Below are 25164 nucleotides of genomic sequence, written 5' to 3'. Positions count from 1 at the left end.
GCCGCTGAAGGTCGTTTTGGTGCTGATGAAGCTCCAGCATTTCATTGAAAGCCCTCAAGCTCGGCGACGATGAAGCCGCAGAGTGTTCAGATTCTGCGGGACATGCTTTCTTGTCAGGTAATTCTGGACGTTTGAACAATTCATGATCAGGTAATTCGGGATCAACGGTAGAATGGCTGCCATCTTTGACTGGTAATGGCTTATTTCCTGTGACGCTCAGTGTTGGAACATTTCCCTTGCTTACTTTGGGCACAAAAGTTGTCGGGCACGGCACAAACGGGTCGGCTTCCATGATTGTGGCTAAAATGTGTTGTTTGGCTTCGGACTTAGCGATTTCGGTTTCCAGTGTTAAACGCTCTTGCTCTTGTTGCAAACGAAACCTTTGTTCTTCTAACGCTTGATGTTTCTTAAACGCAGCTGCCTCTGCTTTCAGCCCTGCAATACGAGCTATTTCCTTTGCTCGTACAACCGTTAAGGATGAGGTACTACTTCTTTGTGAACCACTACGATTCGAACGACGTGATCGTCTTGTTGAAGACTTAGAATAGGTATGAGAAGCGATCTGACTCGCAGAGTCCTCAGGGTTGATTTCAGAGTTTAAGCTTAGCGATAATTCCACACTTCTAATCCACTCTCGAACCTTTTGACAGAAGTTGACTGCTTGCAAAGACTCGTAATCAAATTGTTCCTGACATCTTGTCACGCTTGTCTCGTCTTGAAGATTTGACAAATAAGTAACATGAGCCTCCTTAAATGCTTCGAATGCAGCCATAAAACCAGGCATTTTCTCTTTCACAAGCTGAATGTTCTCCTCGTATAATAACAGCGCGTCAATTTCGTTCCCCTTCGAAGTTACAGCCGAAAGATAACCCGATCTTTCCTTTTTGAGACGACAAAGTTTCTCAAAGAGAACGCCTTTCTGATCAAGATGTTTACTCGGCACCCTAGTGAGAGCGCTGACACGAACGCTTTTGAAGGCACAAATGTAATAACTGGTCACAAATGTAATAAAGGTCACAAGTGTAATAACAATTGGTCACAAATGTAATAAATCACAAATGTATTAAGAATCTTGACGAAGATGAAAAACAAATGAAAAAACAACTTAACAAGTTGAAGAAATTGTTTGTTCAATAAGTGTTCTTGGAGTGCATAGATAGTTGTTTAAAAAAAAACACCAGACGTTTCGATTCGGGGAAACCCCTTCATCAGTGTAAATATGATCATATATATTTACATCATATTTACACTGATGAAGGGGTTTCCCGGAAACGTCTGTTTTAAAAACAACTATCTATGCACTCCAAGAACACTTATTGAACATTTATTGTAACTATTGAGTGCTACGCAGCAAAACTCTTTTATGTGAAGAAATTGTTTTTCTCTCCGCTTTTTAACCTCAACTTTTGTTATTATGAAAATAAATGAATGGAACATTAGGCAGATTATAGTTTTAAACTTGCTAATTGGTCCATGATGGTATGAAGTAGCTTGAAGCATAATTTTAAATATTTTCTGTAACAAGTTTTTATGTTTCAATATGGTGAAGATAAACTCTATCCAGAAGACCGGGTGAGGGGGGGGATGCCCGCGCTGACTTTGAGCGTTTATAACTGTTTAAATATTCAACCAAACACTGCCAAACTTTGCGAGTTTATCTAAAATTTATCTGGAAATAATTTGGTAAGACAGGTTGTCGTGTCCGGAAATGGACGTATTTTCCTCATTTGGAATTTTTGTGCTTTTGTTAATTGAAAATAGCTTTAATGCAGCTATTTGTTTTGGACCGTTTCATTGTTCTTGGGTACATTTCAAGATGGCGACCATTTGGACATCATGGCGTAATTGTCACTTGTCACGTGGTGTGACGTCATCGTCTCACGTGACGTATAACAAAAGACAGATCTGTAGATGTTCTATATAATCACTAAGTTTCATTGTGATTGCTTAAGGGGGGAGACCCTTAACTACAAAATGCCTGCTAGGGGAGACTTCTAACTGTCATATCTTGAGCTCCCCTATTATCCTGGGGTTGGCTTTTGGTCATGTTTCTTCTATTGCATATTGCCATCACGTTAGGTAGTCATGACCATGTTTGGTAAGTGACGTGACCTGAAAACAAAAACTCGGGTAGCTTCCATCTTTCTTTGACGGGACAAAGGCCAAAGGGTAGAGTGCATTCAAATGTAAAAACTGACGTATGGGTTTGTTCTGTGACGTCATAGCTTTTTCAATATCGTACATATCAACAAATCCATACTCATATTAAATATTCTGGAAGTTACGGGGGGGGGGGGGGGGGGAATCCCCCCGTCTGGAAAGATCCAAATAAGCCTGACCGTTTGATTCTTTTTATTGCTTAGATCAATCTCTAGAACAACTCTGACTTACAGCATTTAAGTAGAACTAACATTCATTTATTAAATGACAAGTTTTTCCACGTCGTCCTATCATACATGACCGGGAAACTACAGTTGTCAGTTTTGCAACTCTGTGAACCGGAGCATCAAGCCTTCAGGACTTACAACTCACAAGCTTACAGCCAGTTACAGTAAAATCAACCCATAGTTAAATCGTCTCGTAATCAAAAAAGGACCTGTGCTATCTATGTCCCATCTCAAACGAACAAACAGACAAACAAACATCAGATATGAAGGGGAATAAACATTAACTGAAACTAACGTAACCTGATAAACATACTTTTAACCAGAACTAACACTTGGACTGATTGATAGTTATACACTTTAACTGCAAGATTCTAACAACCAAAAAAGATTTCTATTCCCAAAAGCCATGTAAAATTTATTGACAAAATCACAATACCCCTTATATGTTGTCTCTTTATCAGACGCTAATTATAGGAACAACAGCAGTCATCGCAAAAGAAAAACAAAGTAAAGTTATGCTTTTGGAACCCAACACCGAACAGGTTTCCTTAGGCCACGCTAAAAAGCGACAAAATGTTTATTTTTTATTGTTTTTAGCTTTTTTCCAAAAGATAGCAGATATTGCAAACCAGCCATATTCTAGTGGAACTAATCTTACCCATGCGTGATACCATTTAGGTGAATTTATCACTTCTCGAAGACGTTCAACAGCACTACTGCATTTCCCCTTCAGAATTACCAGTTTTCGTATACTTATAACAATAGTTTCTTCAGCAAGCTCGGGAATGTACACTGTGGGGCAAGGTATTTTGTCCACGGTTTCTCTGAAGAATGTATTGACAGCTCTTAAGGACGATCTCATATGCGGGAAGGCAATCAAGGTAATTTTGATGATATTTTCCAAAACATCGTTGTTTAAAAACTGCTGTGAGTAGCCTGGTAGCTCATCCCTATCCCCACCACTGTCTCCATCGCCGCCTGTCTTGCCACGACTTCCGCCATCACCTGTATCCCCGCCACTTCCACCAGCACTTGTGTTCCCGCCACTATCGCCAGCACCTGTGTTCCCGCCACTTCTGTTTGTATTTCCGTCACATTTGCCGTCAGCAGCTGTTTCCTCTCCACCCTCCTCACACTTTTCCTCTCGCCATTACCACCTGTGTCTCTTCTACTAATTTCATCAAAACCAGCTGTACAGGGGTCCTCGCCACTTCTACCAACTCCACTTGTGACCTCACCACTTCCGCTATCACATTCAGGCCTGTCACTTCCACTATCAGAAAACCATGGCAGAAGACTTACGTAATGCTCGCCCGCAGCGAAATGGCCGAGGTACACAGTACCTAAAGGGACGCTAGAAGAGGGTTCAAAGAAATGCTGTGCACCAGGTCCAAGCGTAGATATGACTTGAATGTTAATATTATATAGATTTGCTGCTGCAAACAGGGTTATTTGATCTCCAAAAGTGTTACTTCTGGCCATGTATCGTAAATATTCTTCCCAAGAGGTAAACTCTGGAAGAAACTCCAAAAGCGGAAAACCCTCGTTATCGACTGCATTTTTCTCCAGATAACCTACTATTTCTCTACGCATTGTTTCAGCGGATCTGAAAATGCCTAAAGCTGATAGCTGATGTGCTAAAGCGGCAAATTGACAAGAACCGTCGCCAGGTGGATTATATTCAACGCCGAAGCCCTGATCCTCAATTATTTTCTTGTAATCGTCTGGTTCCATTGGGATGTAATAACTACTACGATGGGCTTTCTGTCGTTTCTTTGACTGCCTTGCCGCTCTTTGTTTTCTTTTCTCTTCTCCGAGGGTGAGGCTTGTAATATCGTCGACAGGCAACCACTTTTCTTTCTTTTTACCAGTTACAGGCGAAGTGTAGGCTACTTTATATACGTGTCGACGACTGTTCCTTTTCATTATTAGGGCTTCAATAACATAACGCTTCTTTTGAGCACTTTTGATGCCTCCTTTTCTTGGCAAGCGCACATAAACCTTTTCTCCAACATTGTATTTTGAGGGTGGATGGGCTCGCAAATGTCCTCTTACCATTCTTTTACTGCATCGTTCACTTGCTTTAGCAGCCTGCCTCCTGATGTTTGAGGCATGTTTAGAGCGCCGTCTTCGGTCTCCTTCTGATGGATTACATTTACCAGCATTTTCGACCACCTCTTCATCTGTCATGGCTGTGTTATATGAATTACAGTGGCGTGCAAAGTACACTTCAAAGGGTGTTTTGTAGGCCAGAACTTCTTTTGGATCTTCATTTAAGATGCGCTGGTAATTTAGCAGACTCTCAGCCCAATTTACTCCTTTCGCACCCATTTGAATGAAGTCGTACTCCATCTTGGATCGTAAGGCTCTATGGCTCCGTTCAACTTTTCCTTGAGATTGCGGGTGGTACGGACGACTACAAATTATTTTAATTTCCAGCTGGCGGCAAAGCTCCTTGACAGCTCCTTTAAACTCACCCCCTTGATCACATTGAATTACCCGAGGAGGACCATGTTCCAAATATAAGATTCGCAATTCATCCGCAATGTTTTTACTGCTTTTTACGCTAACTGGACGGAGCCAAACAAACCGACTGAAAACATCCATTACCGACAGAACGTACCTATATGACACGCCATTAAATTTGATAGCACCTTTTTGTCCCATATCCATTAAATCAATTTGGTGTCTCATTTGAACGTCTCTTGCCCGAATTGGCTTCAATCTTGCCTTATTACAGAACTTTGCATTCCTTTTGTAATGCTGTTTGTCAGTGTTAAGAATTTTTTGCACTTTGATCCTGCTGAGACCAGCAAAGTTCTGCTTAAGGGATGACACTAACTTTGTAGCCCCCGTTCCTTTCAGCCGTTCGTATTCATCAGCAACAACCTTGTACACTTCCGAAACTCTTAGTATTCGACGTCCTTTCGCTTTGGAGTAAATAAATTTACGGCCTCTTTCCTCCTTAACTGTTAAATCCCCATTCGCTCTCCAGTATCGTACTGCTGCTGATCGCTGTGCACGTGTTCGTTCCTTCACTGATGGCAGAGGTTCACCTTCAATTATACTTATCAGAGCATCATAAATCTCGTCGGGAATCGCTGATTTATCTCGAACTCCCGTCCTTTGCCTTTGCTATTTGTGGCCACGGAAAGGGCTATGAAGCAGACAAAGAGAGCCAGAACCAGTAAACATACAGACTTCATCTTGGACGGAATTCCAGAACAATGCAACTTGGTCCAAACTTTCTAAGACAGCGGGGATTTTGTGTCTAGACACTGTGTCTACGTGCTATTGCTATCTCGGTCGAATCTAATAATAACTTTATTTATCCTGGAAAACCGGTCAGTCAATCGGAGATTGACTGGTATCAACGGTGACCAGAAATTTGAAATTCCATTTACGAATCGATTTACTTTATAGTAGTTCCAATATAAATTTTCGTTGGTACGTGCGTGATGCAAAAAAAGAAGCACTGAAACAAGGAATGGTAGTTTAAATAAACTTAACTTAAGTTAAAATGTACTAAAAGTTAGTACATTCGTGCAGTTGGCTCTGATCACATCGAAACACAAAAGTAAACCTGTCATCAATCACGTAAGCCAGCTTTTTAAAAAAATATAGATCCCGTGGCTGTTGTAGTCCTACGTTTTATTTTGTAGTTCTTGAAAAGTAAACACATACATCAATAAATTCTTGCTGTTTGTGCCCTGGGAAATGAAGGGTTAAGTAGGTTAAGTCAAGAAGTCATCCTCACTGGGAACAATCCCTTCAATGATTCAAGAATAAACAATTACAGTCGAGCACCTATTTAACGGCCACCCATTAAGCGGCCAGTCATTAAGCGGCCACCCATTAGACGGCCAGGCATCAAAACCGGAAATTCTTCTCAGTACAATACAGTAAAAAAAAACCTTTATTTAGCGGCCACCTTTTGGCCTCCTTTTGGCCGCCCTGACAAGGCTTCTTCTATTGTTTTTACCCTTATTTAGCATGCAGCAAGAAGGTAGGGGAGAAAACCTGTGACAGTATAACGTATAACAAACACAATGAGACATCTTAAATAGTTCAAATTACCTTTCCGATTAATTTTTAAATCTGAGTGATCCTTATTACATTTGTGACCAATTGTTATTACACTTGTGACCTTTATTACATTTGTGACCAATTGTTATTACACTTGTGACCTTTATTACATTTGTGACCAGTTATTACATTTGTGCCTTCAACAACGCCAGGATCATCGGGAACTTCTTCATTCGCATCCATTGTATCCAGGTAAACTCAAAAATTTTAAACTTATGTAGCTGCCATAAGGCGAAATAAATTCTCGCGACCAGTAAACCACACAATAGTAAACTCTCACACAGTAAACAGTATATTTAGATTGAAGTTCAGTGTCTTTAGCGAGGTCTTTAGCGAGGTTTAAACTGAAAAGCAAAATAAAGAAACTTATAAAGCACAAATTACAAGGTAGCGAAAACGAACTATAAACAAACTTACATTTTTTTGGCGCTGTGGCCGCGAAAGTGGTTATCTGTATAAAACAGGCGAAAACTGCAGAAAACTGCGCTACAGCTCGTACAACACTATGACGGAAAACTAACTAAACGACGCCGTGAATTTAAATATAAAAGTAAAAACAAAAGCTAATGATGTGATAGAATTCCTAAGGGATCTGAAAGGGCGCGAAATATGTAAGATCCAACACTATCAAAATTTCTTGGTTTGATTGGATCTCACAATGTTTATTTCAGGAGTGTGCATTGGGCGATTCCAGAAATTATCCATACCATACTATGGACGGCTTCCAAATTTTAGCCCCCTTTGCTCTGGAAATTCCAAAAGACAATATTCCCCCTATGCCCTCCAACTTCCATAATCGTGAACACCCCTCCCCTTTGGATTTATTGGTTTTTTTTTTTGTCAGTCAAGGCCTTTAGAATCCCCAACAGTGTTTGCAAATACGGCCAATTTGGCCTATTCCAAACAGTAAAAACGAGAATTATACACAAATACAGAAACAATTTTTGACTATTGCAGTACTTAACAAAATGCTTGTAAATACATTTTACTGTGTTATTTTGATATGTTAATTGTTGACGTCATCCGGATCATCTGAGGAATTATGGGTTATTTAAATGCACTGTTCAACCTTTGAATTTTAGCTCACTTTATTTTGCCATTCTCTGGTCCACAATATAAAACCAGAGGCGAATGCAGCCATAAAAAGATCTACCACGAAAAAACTGTGTGGCCCTTTGTATTTAATGGACTTTCTGAGCAAGTCTGTCTTTGTTATTGGTACTACCAAGAAATTTTTCTTTCTTCATCCTACATAAACTAGGAAAGGATTCTTACTGCATTGCTCTACCAAAACAATACGAGCAATCACGCAGCTGAGTGGCACTGGCTATTTCAGAAAGCTGCATTGAATTATCATTTTCTGCTAGGATGCGACTACTGCTTACAGAAAGTTGGCTTGTTTTTTAAACACAACATTGCATGGTTCTGATAAAGCTACTTTCTTTTTTTGACAGTGTCAATATTCTTTAACATGCTTTTGTCAAAAGAAACTTTGGACAGGTCTTGCCCATCTGCTAACTAAATCTCAATAAAACCTGCTTATTAAGTTTTTTCTAAGTTGCAGTGAGTTTGTAAAACTGCACTTTCAAATCGCATGAGTAAACTAGCAACAATTTTCATGGCAATTTCAGTGTGTTTGAAATGCAATTCAAAGCAGCAAAAAGGTGCATTGCTTAAAATGGAATAAAAAATATGAAAAACAATTAGGTTCGCAATTCTGTTACATTAAAATATTTGTAGATGAAAAATACATTTTTTGCCAATACAATTCAATGCCAAATTATGAAATGGTAATTTCACCAATCTCTTTAATTGTCTTTTCTAGCTCTCTGTTTAGCTGTTTTATTTTAGCCGATAGGTGTTTGGCTTGTAGAGCGTTCCTCTTCAGTTTTCTTTCCCTCTCCTCTTTTATCTCTGCCTCCGAGTAGTCCAGCGCATGCGCCATCATTTCGTCCTCCCTCCTCTCAATAGTTTCTAGTGCCTTTCTGCACGATTCCAGCTCCACCGTAGTTCTATGTATTTTTGTTAAGCATGCAATTAAAATTGTAAAAGATAATAGATAAATTTACCTAAAGTAAATTTGCATTATAAAGAGATTAATCTACATAATTCAAAAATTTAATTTAGTGAACTCACTTAAAGACATTTATATAATAAAGCAACCAGAAAGATGCAAATACCCCTAAAATAAAATACCCATTGTAATTAAAATAGTCGGACCCAGATCCAGAGAGGGTGTTTCCAATCAATTGCTCCCAAGCAATTTGGGAGCTGCCACTTAAACCAGAATTCCTTCACGATCTCATCCCATTCTGCTTCACTTGTCGGGCACTTCAGGTATTGTGGTGAAAGTATTTCTGTAACTACCTTGCAAACCCCTGGGATAATCTGGGAGATGGTTCCCTTGTTGATTCTAAACTGGTATTGCAAACTAGTATATGATTCGCTGGTCGTGAGAAAGCGAAGTGTGACAGCTGTTCAGACGGAGAAATTGCATTTTGCATTCGCGTGTCGCATTTCTTCAGAAGTGGATGTAGCAGTGATGCTTGCTCCTGAAATGTAGCAAGATCCATCCTCATGTAATTCTTGTAGTGTTCCGGGTCTTGTTCAAGTTCTTTCATAAGTTTATGGAATGAACCTTCTGACTCTCTGTTTGCAATCCATGGCTCCACCCATAGTCGTCTTTGTCGTTGGCCCTTTCTTCGTCAAACAATGGTGACCACATCAATAATAGATAAACACACAACAGCGACGTTCTCTTCATAAATGAAACGTAAATTTTCCGGATAATTTCCCGATTTTCTGAATTGAAAGAAAACAAAACAAAACAAGACTGTAGCGAATGAAACAAAATGAATCAAAACAAAACAAGGTGCCTGCGCTGTTAACTAAACTGCTGGTCAATGTTATCATGTTTTGTAAATGACGGCGATAAATTGCACAAAATCGCAAGATCGCGGCGATAAAATCAGGTTTACACACGCGATATTGAATTTGCAACTTGGGCGTGACAAAAATTGCATTGAGTTGCCCGACAAAAATCGCCTTTTCAAACGGGCGTTACAGGACCGTAAGCACACTGGGGGAAGTTTGGAGAATGTCCATCATGTTGATAGATGGCATGGTTAGTGATAGACAACAATAGAGCCATTCGTCCTTTTGGCTACAGCCTTAATATTTTTGAAATATCCGTTAATCATGGAAATACATTATTCATATAAGCTAATAAGATATTCTTTTTGGACATCTGCGACTTTTAAAACCACAGTGCCACAGTTCTATGAAGGTCATCATTGAGCTTTGTTTTCATGCTAAGCCAAATAGGATATGTTTTTTATTCCCCGCTGAAGGAAAGAGAAGATTGCTGACAACTTTTATTGTGTTTACCCCTCAACACTTCTACACTAGTTGGCAAAAAAATCCTAGAATTCCCACAGTAACTAATGCCATTCTCACTCGTTCGTTTTCTGATACTACTCAACTCGTGAATAAAAATCGTATGCGCGCATTTTCCATGGAGTAATCTCTGTTTATAACATTGCCCACAGAAAGCACCTCTTCCACAAAAACATTCATTTTAAAAGTCTGATTGACAAAAATCGTTTTTTTTTCTCGTCCAGATAATGATCTGAAGGTATTGTTTGTGATGCTGCATTTGTTTCTAAGCTGTTCTCCGACCCATTCAGAGTTACCACGGACAGCAAATTCAGCCCCTGGAATGGAGTTATTTAGCAGGCTGATAAAGGACTCAAACTCATAGGAATTTTTGTGAATGCTGTTTCGGGGCTTCAGTTACATTATTGATAGGGGTATCAGCACTAAAGACCATAATCTTGATAAGACCCATCCCCTTTGATGACTGCAAACCAAGCAAAAGTGTGACCTTCTGGTTGACAATGACAAAATTCAGTTCATGCTTACTACCATTATGTTCCACTTTCATCCTTGCAAAACCAAGTGCCATTCGCCTCGAGAGATCATGCATAACCAGTGTAATGTCCTTGGGGACAATTTTAGCTTTGCTGTGATCGTTTGTTGCCCTGATGTAATCCTACAGTGGCAAAATATTTGCAGTAGAACCTGTATCAATTTGAAATGTCACTGATGCTGAATCATTGACAGTTAGTGAAATGAGAGCTTGATCTTGACCACTGATGCTATGAATGTAAAATTCTTCTTCGACCATGTGAACTTTCGCACCTCCTGAGTTGCCGTGACACTTGACTGGAAAATGACCTTGTTTACCACACTTCTTACATTTTTGACCAGAGGCCGGAAACAATTTCCTTTCCAGTGCATGTTTACCACCACAAAACAAACACTCTTTCAGCTTGGGAGGTCCCTTGTTTGGACGGAAGCTTGGGAGGCGGCGTTTTCCGGGGCTTGTTTTTAAACGGAGGTTTGTGACTCACTCGATTAATATCTTCGTGTCCTGGAGATTCTTCTGAAATTTTGGTCGCTCGCTCGTGAGTAACTTGACTTGCCTTGATAGTTTCGATGACTTTATTGAGATCGAGGTCTTGCTTTCCGAGAAGCTTTTCATGAACTTTACCATCCTTTACACCGAGAATTAAGTGGTCCAGAGCCAGCGATTCTCATAATGCGAAAACCACATGACTCAGAGAGCTTCATCAATGCAGTTATGTAATTATCAAGCGACTCACTGGACAATTGCTCACGTTTGAAGAAAACATATCTTTCATAGGTTTCGTTCCGTGCAGGGACACAACGCTCTTCGAACTTTTCAAGAACTTTATCAATCTTTCGAGCGTCCGACAGATTAGCCCATTGGAAGGTGTCGTACATGTCCATCCCTTCTTTACCGATAACATTTAACAGCGAAGCCACCCATACTTCATCTGTTTTCTTGTGGATGCCAGCCGCTAGCTCGTAAAACTTCCATTCACGTCGAAACGATTTCCAATTTTCACCTTGATGTAAACGGTTGGTAAGATTCAGTGGCGAGGGAATTTTCGCTGTAGTACTGACAGCGGCCATGATACTTGTAATGCCCCATGCAACGAACTAAAGCAATCTCGAATGCAAACTATAGACTTCACAACAGCCTACCAATCGCAGACGAAGTGCTGGACTTGAAGACTTTGAGGCTACGAAGTAATTCTGAACAGTTGGGTTCAAATCCCGCGTCTCACACCATGTTACGATCAGACGTAAAGATGCCAAGGCCAAGCAAACACAACAATTTTTAATGGCTGATGAACAAGACCAAGCGAGACACGAGGTGCGGTTACATAACAATCTTAGTCGCGTGCAAAACTTAAATATGCAAACTTATTCAGTATCACAACAATACTGTATTACTCAAATAAGCACTGCCGTCAAATAAGTGATGCATTTGGGACAAAAAAGATAATAAGCACCGCCCCTGAATAAGCGCCACAGTCCTGATGCCGCACTTGTTCAAGGAATTCTGCTTAACTAGAAACAGCACTACAAATCAACTATAAAACAAGCTTGGACATTTCTTTCCATAAAAAACAATGCTTTGCAGTTCAAAGTAATTGTTTTACCATTCGCACCATTAGTTTTTCTATCCAACATTCTTACAATACATACTCTGTAAATGTTGTGAAGGCTATGTAGTCCATCAGCTGAGATCCGAAAATTTGGGTTCATGGCTCACTTTCGGGGAACAAACGAAACATGTCTTATCTTAATTCTTGCATATTGAGCATCACAAAAATGTATGATAGCAAGGTTGGAACGGTAGCTTTCACTTATAAATCGAATTTTAAATTGGCTCCCCTATACGCTTCTTAATTTGGCCGCCATCTTGGATTTTTGGGGTGAAAAAGCTACACAGCTGCCTGCATTCTTTTAACGTAAACGAATCGCTTTCAAACGCAAATTTAAAACTTATTGGAACTAACAACATGATTTCGTTCATTCTAGTGTTTCAAAAACAACAACGTGATGTCATATGTGACGTCGCCACGGCTGATTATTGTTCACAATATGACTATTTGTACCACAAAATAAAGCAAAAAGTGCAGATTTAAAAATTATTTCACGAAGAAAAGAGAGCGCGTAGATAAAATACCATTGCCATTCAAGTGTCTTGAATAAATCCCCCTAAAAAACAATCGTCATTTTCCAACCCAGCCCTTTATTTCAAACATATGGTCCCACGGACATGCAAAGTACTTTAAAAAAGAGGGAAGAGGTGCGAAGACCAGAAAAGTGGAGCTTTGCCAACGTACGAAAACGTACTTCCGAGCTATGGCGATTAGCGGGGAGGAGTTGCAGTATCCGAGGTGATCATTAAAGATACGAAAGCATAAGTGTATCAGCTGTACGAGAAGACGTGTCAGAGTGTAGATGTGCTGTGCTATGAGATTCACGGCACCAGGGAAAGTGAAGCCAGAGAAAAGTGAACGGCACCCGGGAAAGTAAAGCCAGAGGTTCTCCCACCACGCGAGGCATCTCCACTAACCGAACTCAATGTTACAAGAGGAAATTTTCAAGCCACAATCTAGAGAAGAGCTACTGATTCCCTTCCGGTAATTCCTTCACCGCTCCAGAAGAGTTGACAGAAGCATAGCAGCAGTGAAGGAGGACTTTATACGAGTGTGGCGATTCTGTCTGTTCTGTACTCAACAATCTCTTAACTGAGCCCTATTCTAACCTTATGCGTGGACGTAGCTATGTAATCTGATTTGGGGTATACTGATTAATGGTGTAGTATACTTGAAAAAACGTAGCATTGCGATGGAACGCCTTTATGGTAATTTTGTTATTTTAGATGATTGAGGAGCAAAAGGAAATCGAGCTGAAAAACAAAATGGCGGACATTGGGACCTCATTTATTGCGTACTTTACTTTTATTATCGTAAACAATGCTAAAATAATGTCCCGAATATCAGGCGCGTAGGAGGGGGGTTCGAGGGGTTCGAACGAACCCCCCTTTGAGGTCAATAATGGAGGACTGAAAACACAAACTGTTGATTTTCAGCTTTTAGCAAATAGTGGGGAATGGAAAACAAACTTTGAGTGTTGCAGCTTTTATATTACCCTGAAAGAAAACGCAAGTATCGGGAAAGTATTAAATTGTTAGGAGAATGGGCTCTCCTCACTGGCTCTCATGCGTATCAAGTATGATAGGCCTGTCGATCTGGACGAAATTGTCAATCTATATGGCCTCCACCCGAGGATGATGCAATTGTCAAGTTTTCTTTACGAATAATCCTGTAGTGAATTAGTTAGTAAGTTGCCTCAATATATCCTAGTGACCTAGTATTATATGTAGTCAAAATAATCCCATCGTTAAAACATATTTCCTTAACAGGCGTTCGGGAATTGATAAATGGAGTATTAATTGAGGAAAGGCGGGAGATACAATTTAGGAGGACCCAGGTGATACGTGTATTTAGTACCTATTGACGCTTTGACGCTGCTTTTAGTACATTGACGGTGGAGCCGGGGGTGGGGGGCTTAAGCTTTAATCCTGAGATGCCTTTGGAGCACACGTCAAGCTTTTGTAAAACGTTTAGTGTACTAAGCCGGTATGTATGTATGAATATATCAAGTTAACAAAACGCCGGAAATATTGGAGATAAACTAATGATAAAGCCAGGATTCGAGCCAGGATCCGAACCAGGATCTAAGCTAGAATCAGAGCTAGGATCCACCCTTTTTTCAGACAGAAATCCTAACCCTATTATAAAAGCTAACCGCAAGCAACCCAAGCTAAAGTAGGCTAACCGTAGTACTATTTAGGCTACCCAGAGTGCTAGTTAGGCTAACCGAACGCTATTTAGGCTAACCAGAGTGCTAGTTAGGCTAACCGAACGCTATTTAGGCTAACCAGAGTGCTAGTTAGGCTATCCGAACGCTAGCTATTTAGGCTAACCAGAGTGCTAGTTAGGCTAACCGAACGCTAGCTATTTAGGCTAACCAGAGTGCTAGTTAGGCTAACCGAACGCTATTTAGGCTAACCGGAGTGCCATTCAGGCTAACCGGAGCGCTTAATCCTTGCTCAGATCTTAGCTCGGATCCTAGCTCGAATCCTGGCTCAAATCCTGGCTCGGATCCTGGCTCGGATCCTAGCTCGAATCCTGGCTCGGATCCTGGCTCGGATCCTGGCTCGAAGTTTAGGTATCCTCGAAATATTGTTGTTATGACTAAAAATACCTGTTATTTTACACTCCATCGAGTTTGAAATATTGACGTGTACAATGCTGAAAATAGCATTTCCGGGCCTCTAGATTTCAAAATATTCTGGGGGGACATGCCCCCAGACCCCCCTAGAGGCTCGCGCCTTTGGCGCTCGTATTTAATAACCCCCTAATAAATATTCCTGTCAATACGAACACCCTTCCATAAACCTCAGCTACGCGCCTGAATATGTAGTACCTCTCAAATATATATCTAAGCAAAAAATCAGTAAGTATTTAAGAACGAATAAAAAAAAGGATTTTTGTTTTAAAATCCAAGATGGCGGCCAAAAGAAGGATATGAGAGCAAATTTCAAATTCGATTGACACAGTGAAAGCTACCGTTTTATCCTTGCTATCACACATTTTTATGATAGTCAAAGAGTAATATTAGACAAGTTTCGTTTGTTCCCCTTAAGTGAGCCATACAACCCCACTAGCTGATGGACTAATGAACTTTGCCACGCAAAATTTCGAAGTATAATTCGACATGTGTGGGGTAATTTATCCCAAATTATCGCACACTTTCGCAAAATTGCACGTACTTTCACGCGATAATTAGCTTGATCCTGAACTTTCGTGGCAATATTTTGAGGCAGTTATAAGTGTTTCAAGCAAAACTCGCCGTGAACAAAATTTGCATCTTTCATCTTGACCGCTTTCTTTTCAAAACTGTTAACTGTTTGGCTAAAATGCGTTAGGTGTTGTTTTAATAATCGGAACATAGAGGCAAGAAAACAGGAAGTTTATCTACACTTTTATATTTAATAAACGCATTGAAATCCAAACAGCTCTAAGGTATTTACCAATAACCGACAATGAACTAAAATTAGCCTGATTCCGTGCAGCCTGATAGCGTAAGACAACACAGAACAACTGCATGTTGATCAAACATGGTGCCGGGCACATAACAAATAAACAAGTTACAGTTGTTTAGCGGGTAAAGTCCTTTCCTCTTGACCGTTAAATCTATACACCGGTTAGCCATAATTCTTCTCATCTTTTCTCTTATTGGTATCCAAAAAAGTACAGTAGTCCAGCAATTATTACAACTTCTGCCATGTTTTCCTTTTTCCTTGCACATTAAGCGTTGTTTAACAACTGGACACAAGCACTTTCAAGGGCCAAACGATTTCCCCTAAACTATTTCTTTGGATCCAGGTCTTTCCCCTTATGCTGACCGTCCGAACGTGTTCGAATTGAACCTGTTGGGTATCATCATGTTTTACTCTTTTAAAGATTCCCATGCTTCAGTTTTCTAAAATTTCTGACTTGTTCCATATAAGCATGACCTTACAGTCTTTCTTTAAAAACAACACCCTCTCTCCTGGCCATTTGACTTTGGCTCCATTGCCCTCAATTGTAGCGTTGAACTTGAAAATTTCACTACTGGTGACATTTAGGGTTGATCTATTGAACAGCAAAGCTCCATTCATTTTGAAAAAAGATATGGGTGGCATTTTCAGCAAGGCCAGGCTCTAATTCTCTCGACAATTGCTCCATGCAGTCAGCAGTTAGCAAACAGTGGACTTGATATGTCATACTTACTATGGAAAGCTGGCAGCATATCGCTGTCCAGTAAGTGTTGCACGTTGTTAGCTGCTTTCAAATAATTTTCAGAAAAGAATGTCAAAAGAAGTGCCTAATTATAAGACTTATTGAGTAATTAACACATGAATGATTCACCCCTAGTAACAAGTGTTACTGAGCTGCATGCCAGGTCCTTCCAAGCTGCAGCAAAAATCTTGTCACCTTCCGATTGCCGCAAGACTTTGGTCAGTTAAAAAAGATGAGCTATGGCATGTTGGAAGACTATTGATTTAAACATGAAATCCCCGGAGTCAAAAGAGCTTGGAACAGGGCGCAGTTGCAGGAATTCACCTACAATGATAACCTGTTTGCCAGCAAATGGAAGCCTTTTAAGGCCAGATTCTTCAGATGAGAGATGGTGAAGAGCGTTCACAAGTTCCATCATTCTAGCACTCGACATACTGGCCTTGTCCCAAATCAAAACAACTGTTCTCAGTTTTTTGCACAGCCTCCTATCCCCAACAGCACAATGAATTAATTGTTTCGATGGCATATCCGCGGCACCAAGACCATAAAAGGAATGTACAGTGGATGCCACACCATTTTCGTTTGCACTTGAGCAAACAATAGCAACATTCAAACCACGTTGTTTGCAGTCTTGTCTGATGGAGTTGACAACTGTAGATTTTCCTGCACCAGCCTGACCAGTGATAAGGAGGTTGTGCCCACTCTTAGCAAACTGTAGAATTTCAGCTTGCTCTTCAGTGAGGGGTTAACTGATGATTAAAAAGCTCAATGAAATTATCAAGTACAGTTTCACCACACTCCTACAAGCGACGACTTGGCAGTTTTTCAACCATCCAAAGACAAGGCTGAACAGATGAAACGATCTTAGTGCTCTAAGAAAATAATTTGTTAACTAAAAACACAATTGGCAAAACGCTTTATCATTTATAGGCGTGTATAATTCTATATGTAAAAGATAGTGCCAAGAAAAATTGCCTAAAGACAAACCATCTTACGCACTCTGTTGTATGTGGTAGAGATAAGACAGGATCCTGTATGACCTTTTCATGTATCCCTGGGTTTTACAAGGTCATTCATTTTTGCCTTTTCCATTTTGTTGAAATGGATTCCAGTGGTGGTGGCATCAGCAACAATTTTAAAATACCGGTACCCTGTCTTTATTTTCTAAATGCTTGTGTATAAGACATTAAAAAAAGTAAATTATTTTGATTTAATTTGTTTGCATTTTCTTTTTTTCAGAATTTGTATTATTTACCAAACATCTATTCTTCAGCTCTTAAAAAGATTAAAAATGATTTAGTGCTTTCTTCTCATCTCAGTGTGTTAATACAAATATTAATACAAATATGTGCAATAAGCAATCAAACATCTCTCTAATAAACATTTGTTTGTTCCTTTTTTTTCTTGAATTATAACTGAGTCATGATATAGGCTATCAAAACGCTTTACATATCCAGGCACCTGTGCAATTGAGCTCATACACACCCAATGATTGATCCCAGTGTGCAAAATGTTTACAATTTTACCACTAACAACATTAAAATTCCTAATAGGGCCAAGTGTTGCTCGCTAAAAAGATTCACCAGCTCTAATAAAACATGAGCTTGTTGGATGATATCACAGTCAAGCCATCCGTAGGGTTAAAAATTATATTAAAATGGCAGTCTGTTAGATTTGTCAATGTACTGGTCTTATCAGTTTCACCATTTTATCAATTGATTCATTTTCTCGTGCAGGGCATTCAACTGAGGATGGTAGGCTGAAGAGATTCTGGATAGAACTTAAATGTTCTCCATAACCTTCTCGCACACCTGGATAAGAAAGATACAACATAATAAAGCTTTTGTCACTGCAAAACGTTGTATATTTGGACTTTCCAGTGAATAAATGGCAATAGCCTTTTTTGTTCACAAAGTCTCGGCTGGGACTCCATGGCAACACTTGGCCTTTAAAACCCCTTAGCTACATTAAGTGCACTCTTGTCTGGCAGAGGGATGGCCTTGACATACTTAAGTAGTAGGTCGTGGTTAGCAGTTAGCTGTTTCCTCTGTTCCGTTTCCCTTGTTACGGTAGTGTCAGGATAGTCATAGACCTCTTATTGCTGCCTCTCTATTGAAGGATCGACACACAAAACTGACTCAAGAACTGATGTGATCTGTTAGCCTTTTCTTGTGTAAACATTTGACCAATGATCAACGTTAGTTTTATTCTGTATGACAGCTCCGATGACACCTTCAAAAACTTGAGATTTGGTGTTTAAAAACTGGAAAATTTCCTTTTTCACAACTCTAGAACAATACGTAGTGCCAATAGATCTCTGGGTATCATTTCACTTGTCTGTAAGGTGGCACAATTTAAGAAACAATGCATTGTCCTTTTGAAAGGATTGTGAAAGAGAGAAACATTTAATACAATTGATACTGCTTACTTGTTCAATGCTTTTCTATGTTTAAAATGCCAGCTACTGGACTTTGCTGAAACAATGAAATCAAACATATTTCCAGCATTTCCCTAACACAGAACTGGTAAAAATCATTGGGTTGGTAAATAGGTGATTTAACACTTTTGCATTCCTGAATGGGGCTTTCTAAAGACGTTGGATTTCACAATTTTGTTCAGTTATGAAAATCCACCGTTTGAGAATGTTCCCTTGCGTACTCATAAAAGCCCCACCCCTTCCCCGAAATGTACTTCAGATAAATTACGAATATTTCTAAGTAAGTAAACACTATAGTCAGGCATCCGTATCGTCAACACTATAGACAACTTCTGTTTTTTTATTGAGCCTGAAAATTATATTTAAAATGATAAATGGTTTGATTGGATCTCACGATGTTTATTTCAGGAGTGTGGATTGGGCGATTTCAGAAACTATCCATACCATACCATGGATGTCTTCCAAATTTTAGCCCCCAAATATATTCCTTTCCAACATAATAAAATTCCAGTGAAACGATACTCCTTATTTGACAGTGTGGATGAACTAAAGACAACATATAATGCTTATATTAACACCAAATACATTTGAGGCTCATGGTAATTGGAGGTCAATATGACACTCCCTTTAGGTACAAAGACTCCCTGGGATGTGGACCCTTGGGAAACACCTCTTTGTAACTGTAGGAGGAACTCAGCAAGTATGGAATTTATCTCGCCATCATCCAGAAATACAACATGATCATTTTACTGTATATAGAAAAAAAGAATAAACAAAATGGTAGTTACCATGAACATGGTTTGACACAAGGCCAGGAGAACTTTGAAAGCAAGATGTCAAATTTATCAATAAATAAAATTTGAAGAATTGAGATTTTCAAAGGAAATTTAGGCATCTGAGGAATTGAGAGGAGACACTATTTTTCATGCAACTCTTTCTGTATTTAATGTTGTATTGCTGAACCAAGAGTAGCTGTGATTGCTTCGTGTGTGACTTTTTTAAACAATGGCAAATACTTGTAATGTTCATGTACATTAAATAGCACAGTTCAGATATGCTTTTATATCAAGGTTACATGGATAGATATTCTAGTTTAGTGTTAATATTCCTCAACATTCCTGAGCTGTCTGGTGTCAAAATCCAATATATGCTGCAAAACAGCTTCTTGCCTATCTGCTAAATAAATCGCAATAAAACCCGCTTATTAAAAGTTTTTTTCTAAGTTGCATAACTGCCTTCAACTGAAGCAGTAATTTTTGCAGTGAGCTTGTAAAACTGCAAGTTCAAATTGCACGAGTAAACTAGCAACAATTTTCGTGGCCATCTCACTGTGATTGAAATGCAATTCAAAGCAGCATAAAGGTGCATTTATAAATCCCATCCAAATATAACTCAACATTATTTTATCAGCAATCCAATTGCTTTGAATTTCTTGGAACTGTCAGCAAGAAAAGGAGTTTAGAAAAAAAGGGGCAGTAAATTTAGCACTTAAGTCAGTGTTCATTTTCTTACTCAAAGTTAGGGAAGGGAAAAGTTGTCAGTCACTCACTAGTCAGCTAGTATATCAGCCAGAAGTAGGCACCGTGGATGCTTCCGTGCAAAAATGTTGACTGTTGCACTAATGTCAATTTGTCTGTTGTAATGTATGTTCATAAGAGCAAGTCCTGACTCTTGCTCGCTGGTCATTGTAGCCCGCAGGTATGTCTTTAGTCTGCGCAATGTGCTGAACGATCGCTCACATTCTGCAGAAGTAATTGGCAACGTATACAAGATGCGCAGCAACTTGTGCACATTTGGATAAAAATCGCTGTCACATTCTGCCAAGGCCTGAACTGCACTGTTTGATAGGTCTTGATCTGCACTTAGCCACTTTCGTCGCCAACAAGCTCCACATCTACAACTTGGGGTGATGGTAGATCATCTGCATAGTACTGGATGGCAGCTCGCACAGGGTTTCCTAATTTCATTTTTCTAATCTGGCGGAATTGAAGGGGGGTTCTAATAATATTTTTTCTCTTGAATTAGCTATTGCGATATCCCGAAGGGGGGTTCCGGAACCCCTGGAACCCTCCCCTGGCTACGCCACTGTTAAATGTACATTGATGACATGGTTAGTGATAGACAACCACTTTGCTTGCACTTGTTTGCCATCTCCAGCACTGCTGGCAGCAGACCAATACAAGTGATTTGAAATGCTCTGCTTCCGCTTTCCCACAATAGAGCAATTCTACCAAAATGCTTTATCTTATCATAAAAAAATTCATACCTCAATTACAAGCACTCCACAACTGAAACCGTCAAACTGTTTTAATATTTTGGTAGAAATAAATACAGTTTGTGTGTTGGCACAAATGAGACTGTAATGTTTTTGTCACTAAAGGTAGAAGTTTTTCTTTATTATAAATCAAGATGGATGAAGCATGATTGTTGAATTGCACAGGCATGGAACCGTGGTAGCTATAATAGCTTATTGCCCTCCGAAAAGTGTGAAAATATTAGCCAAATGGCTGGAAGCAATGCTGCTATGGGAATGGCAATGGGATTTACCGATCTGTTCTGTAACACCTATTTTCTACATTGTAGCATACACTTGTCATTGAAAAGTTCTCATTATACAATACCATTGTCAGAAGTTGAGGACTAAATTTTTATTAACTTTCATCAGGATAAAAGTCCTCAATTGAGAAAATATAATGTAATTTTTCCTGTCTTTGTTGTCATAACATAATTTATTTCCGCCAGGCTAAATATGTCCAGAGGTCAAATTTGAAATTGCGCGTGTTCAATTTCTTTTTCATTAGCTCCCTTCAGTCCGTGATCTTTCTGGTCTGCCCTGGATCCCCACTTCCCCTCCACCACGCTATAATTGATTCATATATATGTGGTGGGCTATGCAACTTAGAAAAAAAAACTGTAAAACTTTTGTATGAGGAAAAAAATATCGTTCACCGGGAAATGATGAGCAAACTCAATTGTAAGCATTTGTTGACATTGACAAAACTAGAGAAAAATAGTACACCATTCTCATTCATTAGTATGCCGCTCATTGTCTGGCGTGGTTAAGTTATGGGAAAATATTGTGGCCGAGGCAACGAGCGGCTGGATGCGAAACTGACGCTAGCTATGACTATGTCGCCGAAGGGGAGGTGGGAGGGTCGAAAATCTCACCTCACTTACCGGCTAGCGAATTTCTTTCGAAATGCCCCGAATCTAAGCAGCCGGATCCTTAAATGATGAGACATTGCACATGGTAATTTGACACTTTATTACGTAACCAACGTTAAACAGGGTTATGTAATCCACGCATTCTGGAATTCCGCGGCATAATCATGAATGAAAATAGTATACCATTCTCATTCATTAGTATGCCGCTCATTGTCGGGCGTGGTTAAGTTATGGGAAAATATTGTGGCCTTCGTCTGCTCACGCATCTTGCTACTTCAGATCCTTTGCCATAAAAAAACCTTGCAACCATAGAAAAAAGGAGCTCACAGACGGATTTCTCCCCCATAACTCAGAAAACCCCCTTTCCATACCCCAACCCTAGAGAAAGGCTAAGGAGAGGTTCCCCATTTCATTCTTCTCTGAGAAGACCCGAGAAACCATGCAAGCAGGCGGAGTTCCCCCTTCTGTAGTTGGGCCTGTGCTCATTGCCAATGAAGTTGCCACTGCATCCGAATTCATCACCTTTCCCGTTTGAGAATAGTACTCGGCTGTAACGATAGAGGACCACCCCACATGCCTGGCTACATCCTCAGAGGGTACGCCCAGCAAGGACAGAGTAATCGAGCACCCGCTCCTAAAACTATGCATTGTTTCTCCATTATAAATCCCAGCAGAGCGCAGGTGTAAAAATAGCCTGTTGGCAACGGCAGAACCCACGAAAGGGTCTTCAGAAATTGCATTTTTGCTGTTTAATACTCTGAACAAATAACCTTCTCTTAAATTGACAGACATAAGGTCACATAATTTCACGTACAACGTTAGATTAGCCACGGGGGGCCGGGCACTTTTAACAAAGGTTAGATTTTCCCCACCCCCCAGGGTTTTACCAAAAGTATGGCGAAACAAAAACCCACCCCCGTCTGGGAGAGAAGCAATTTCCTTCGTAAAAATCCTACCCAGGTCTGAGCCACGATCCCCAGAATAGAAATCAAGGCAGAAAAAAGCTAAATCCCTAGCATAGAGATAACGTTGTACAGGGGATGTATTTTTACAAAAAACTAAACTCCTCAGGTACAAACACAGCTTAGACAGCTTCTCAAAGAAAATAGGGACAGCCTGTTTTGGACAAACCCAGGCCTTGGCTTGTTCCTCTCTCATCAAAACGAGATACTGTTTTACAGAGTAATGAGCTGCTGGGTTTCCCATGCCGAGAATATCATTCCAACAATCACCCCTTCCTGCCTCTATAAAGATAGAGCGCAATTTTCCAATCAAATTATCAATTGTTCCAGCTGCGAGTCTAGTTGGACACGAGCAGCGAGCTTTTCCGGAAACTCCAAAGTGCTTACATTGGGGCAGGTGAACTTTCGTTTTCCCACCTTTATCCTTCCAAACTAGGAACCGCGTTATATCCTGGGGGGTGGCTGACATTAGAGATTTTGGCGAGGACAGAGAGCGAAGAAAACGCTCAAGTTCCTGGAGAAGGCTGGATTTTTGTTTCTGGTAAGGTTTATCGCTCTTTATCTTGCGAAGGGCTTCAAGACGGTCGTCAATGGCAGGAAGGTCTAAATGGACTTTTTGAGAGTCTGGTACCCCGGATTGTTTCTTTCGTACGTATCCGCATTGCTGGCAAAATGCAAAAGAGGCGTCGTTTGGATAAGAACAGTCTGGGCAACTGACTGCGGGGACCCAGATTCTTGCCACTTGGGGAAGGACCTAAACAAGCAAGAGACTAAAAGTAAGATAAGCACAAGGCTCAAAGAGGAAAAGAAAGAAAACAAAACACAGATTGCAAGAACAAAACAAATGTGCATTTAATGAGATTCGAACAGATACGGTAACAAAAAATGAATAAACTTAATCTCATATTACAAAATACAATTATGCAGCTAGAACAAGCAAGTTCCCCTAAGTTCATAGTTGAAAAGGGCACCAATTATTCAGCAGAAGCGAAGCGAAAAACCCAAAGGTCCCATTGAAGTGGTCTGTGTACCCATGCTGCATGGCCTGTTTTAGCGGGAAACAGAAGAATGGAATTATCCCCCATTCGAGCCAATTTGAATGAAGCGACAGCTTGACGCTGGAGGAGCGGCCACCAGTACCTTCTTGGGGAGACATCTGGGACGACCATGGTGAAGGGGCATGGTTGCGACGCTAGGAACCGCAGGAGTGGACCAATAAGTGAAAACGGTGGAAACACATAGGCATTTTCGCCAGAAGATAATGCCTGAGAGAACACATTTGTTCCTTCTGCTTGCACACATGGAAAAGGGGAGAAAAATCTTAAAGGATGACCTGAGCGGTCCAACTTGACGTTGGAAGGAAGAGCCATTAAGTCGATGGTGTGAGGTCCGAAGGCTGACTCCACCAATTTCCAGCGGGCGTCAAGTGAAGCGTCAAGATCGGTAAAAGTATGCGAGAAGGAGAATCCGCAGGGTTACTTTTTGAAGGAACATATTGCAAAGAGAGAGAGAGATTTCTGCTGAAAGAAAACTGGAAAATTGACTTCATAATGTCAGAAACGTCCGCGGACCTTGAGACCTGGTTCCCCCAACTAGACACCAGAGCTTTGTTGTCTACAAACACATCCACTCTAGTATTTGCAAAGCGATGAAGGAGATTATCCAATGTGAGACGAAGGGCTTGAGTTTCCTTAACGATGATGAGGCGTTCTCGATCGGCAACATCCCAATAACCACGAACCACGACATCGGGTCGCCCGGGGTTAAAAAGACATCCACCCCAACCAAAATTAGAGGCATCCGAAAACAAACGAACCTGCAAGTGAGACTCGCTTCTCCAAGGCAGGAAACCTTGCCAACTATCAAGGAAACGCCAGTAGGATATCTCTTTTTGGAGAGCAGGAGATAGCTTAACTTGGCGAGAGCCAGCCTTAGCAGCTTTGGAAATAGCCTGGTACACAGAATTGGTGTATAATTTGGCTGCTGGGACGTGCAGGGAAAAAGAAGTAGTTTTACCGGCGAACTTTTGGAGAGTTTTAAGAGAAACATATTTCTTGCTCAGGATGGCTTCTCTTAGTACTGCAAATTTCTCCTTTTTATCTTGAGGGAGGAGAAAGGCCTGCTTCTCCGAATCACAAACATAACCCAGAAAGCGCCTGGCCATTGAAGGAGACAAACAACTTTTCTTGAGGCCAATGAAGTACCCCAAGGAAATGACAACATAACAAGCGATGAATGCGGCCATTTGAGCTAACTGAAAGTTGGAGAAAGCATACTCGCTATCAGCTCGCGAACGTAAACGTAACTGCCCAACATGACGGTCGTCAATGTACTGTGAACAGGGTACGCCACGCGATCTAATAAAATGGGTTGCAGTCATGCCAACGGTGTTGTAG

At 40.4% G+C, this 25164-nt stretch overlaps 2 pseudogenes; both read right to left on the bottom strand.

Moving 5' to 3' along the window:
• Positions 1–300: 300 nt before the first annotated feature.
• LOC144652144 (uncharacterized) lies at positions 301–3249 on the bottom strand (annotated as a pseudogene).
• Positions 3250–15741: 12492 nt separating this feature from the next.
• On the bottom strand, positions 15742–20608 carry LOC144652143 (ATP-dependent DNA helicase PIF1-like; annotated as a pseudogene).
• Positions 20609–25164: the final 4556 nt, after the last annotated feature.

This window comes from Oculina patagonica, chromosome 4, assembly GCF_052425735.1.
Source record: "Oculina patagonica isolate OP01 chromosome 4, crgOcupat, whole genome shotgun sequence".
Lineage (NCBI taxonomy): Eukaryota > Metazoa > Cnidaria > Anthozoa > Scleractinia > Oculinidae > Oculina > Oculina patagonica.
This window is presented reverse-complemented; position numbering and strand designations above follow the sequence as displayed.